The sequence below is a fragment of the Octopus bimaculoides genome, chromosome 8 (assembly GCF_001194135.2).
Source record: "Octopus bimaculoides isolate UCB-OBI-ISO-001 chromosome 8, ASM119413v2, whole genome shotgun sequence".
NCBI classification, from domain to species: Eukaryota; Metazoa; Mollusca; class Cephalopoda; order Octopoda; family Octopodidae; genus Octopus; species Octopus bimaculoides.
In genome coordinates this window covers 64,993,424-64,995,916 of record NC_068988.1, presented here as the reverse complement: position 1 = coordinate 64,995,916, position 2,493 = coordinate 64,993,424, and positions in this window count along the sequence as shown.

The window sequence follows — 2,493 nt, the reverse complement described above, 5'->3', positions numbered from 1 at the left end:
AAATAAAACGAAGAAAAAAGAAAATGAAAAAAGCAAATAAAACGAAGCTATGGCTTAATCAGCCAAAGGAGTAAATTTAAACAACTGAATACTTGTCAGTGATTGGTTGAAATTATCGAAATAAGACAATTTTTTACATGAAATAAATTCGAATACAAAAATATTTTTCTGTTCTATAACACAAAATAGATAAGTATACGAAGTTTGAAAGTCTTTCGGTACCAAAAACACTACGTAAAACATTAATGAAAAATGTGGCCCCCGTTTTAAAAAAGATCCGAAAGTAATTTTCGCTATAAATCAATAAATAAAGAGTTATTAGTAATTAAAATTTGAAAGTTATGTAATTTCAGTTTCTTTTATATTTTTGTCCTTCAATTCCTTGCCCCTTTTCCTTTCTTATGTGGCAGTGGTGATAGCGGAAAGACTTCCGCCCGTGGTGGACGGGCGGAAGTCTTGCCGTGATAGCTATTCCAAAACACTACCAGGATTAATTTAACATAACGGCGTTCTATTAAAAAACATCGTCTTTGGTTTATGAATTAATAAATTACTAAGGGAGATAACTAAATAAAGAATTACTAAAGGGACGTAACTCTCATGGCTTTATAAGCAAGAGCAACAAATTTTTGGAAGTTTTATCAGTTCGTTGAGTTACGAAGACACGTTCGTCTGGAAGTAGAAGTTGCTTTTCATTGTTGACATACCACATCGTATTGACATTCGACTCTGTTGGACCGTATTAAGAACGAATAAGTTATCGCCTCACAGGTAAGTTTGTCTTTTTTTTTTAATTTTCAGACTTCACTAATTTAGACTTTAGTTTTATATTTTCTCTTTCATTTAAACACTTCAATTTAAATATTCTCGACAATTCCACTGCACTTGGGACGTTTTACTAAATGTTGTTACTGTAAGAGTGGGCGGTAAATGCGGTGGGCAAACTTGTACCCCACCCCACCAAAAAAAAGCAAGAAACAAAAAAGCAAATCTTCAGCAGTGTCCAGTAAACAAGAACCTTGTTGGTGAACTTAAGGCCATTTCGTATCTAGCAGACATATATTAAAATACTTTTTCACTATGAACAACCCGTCTTCATGTATATCTGTAACTATCAGGGACATGTATTTCGGGTGTGCTAGGTATGCGCTGCACAACAAGCGAAAATGGCAAATTCATTATAAATGTAAGAACGACCGTGCGAACTCAAAAAGGAGAAATGATGACGAATGGAAAAACAGAGGACTCCTTTTATTTAAACGCGTCACACAGTCGAACACAAAATAATATATCAAAAATGATATACATGATATGTTATACTACGATAACATAGATAACCAGCAATGAAAGACCACAACCGAATGAGATGAATAACAAAAATATTTATTATGGCGTTAAAGATGTATGTCTGTGTGTGAGTGTGAATGTGACATATAAGAACATAATCAAAGACAGGCCGTCATACAAAGAAAAGTATGTATGTGAGTGATACATGTATGTGTATGTGAGATATTACAGCAGATAGAAAGAAAGTAACACGTGAGCATTTATACCAGTTCTTGAGTTCACAATAGTATGAGTCTGTATGTGAAGGGAGTTGAGGCTGTGTGTGTCAGAGCTTATCACTAGTTGTGATGTGGTGGCTTCCATGCCGGGCCGTGATTCTTGTTATACAGATGTTCATCGCTGGCTGAGATCTCTTGTCTGTTTATTATCGTGGTGAAGCTAAGTCACCTAACAGAATTGAAGAGAGAGATGTGCCGCGGTGGTTTAGTTTGGTGTACATAGAAAGTCGTGTAGACGCTGGTTAGTATTAATCGTAGAATCGTGTTGGTCATGACGATGATGCTGGTTAGTAGTCATAGACTCGTGTTGCTGAAGTGGCGACGGCGGTGGTCATCGTTGGCTGGACGAAGCTGTTGATGTGTCGCTGGCTCGCTGGCTGATTGTTGCTGCTGCTGTCGTGTGGTACACGGAACAGATCTCAAAGAGAACTGAACCGAGACGAATTTGGCCGCCGAGTTAAAGCTATTTATAACAAACTATCGGCTCCCGAAGTCTTCAGAAACATACTCTATCACGTGACCTTATTAAGGGCTGTCATTGGTCAGTTTACGTTCTGGCTGGAATGGTTCGAAGAAGTTGCCGCTTCGAATATTAATCAGTCACGTGATGACAAGGAGATGGGTTCTCCGCTACGCTCGCGCTTGTTTATATTTAAATGAGAAGAATGGCGATAGCAGTTTTGTATCTAATGGCGATAGGTAGTTTCACTACATAAATGTTAGCCTTACATATTAATTTAATCACAAATCTTAATGGAAAACTTTTGTTATGCGGCTGCTTGAAATTTGGTGGCATTTTATTATATACCTGCTTGAAATTTGGTGGTGTTACACGTTTGCTTGAAATTTGGTGGCATTTTATTATATACCTGCTTGAAATTTGGTGGCATTTTATTATATACCTGCTTGAAATTTGGTGGCATTTTAT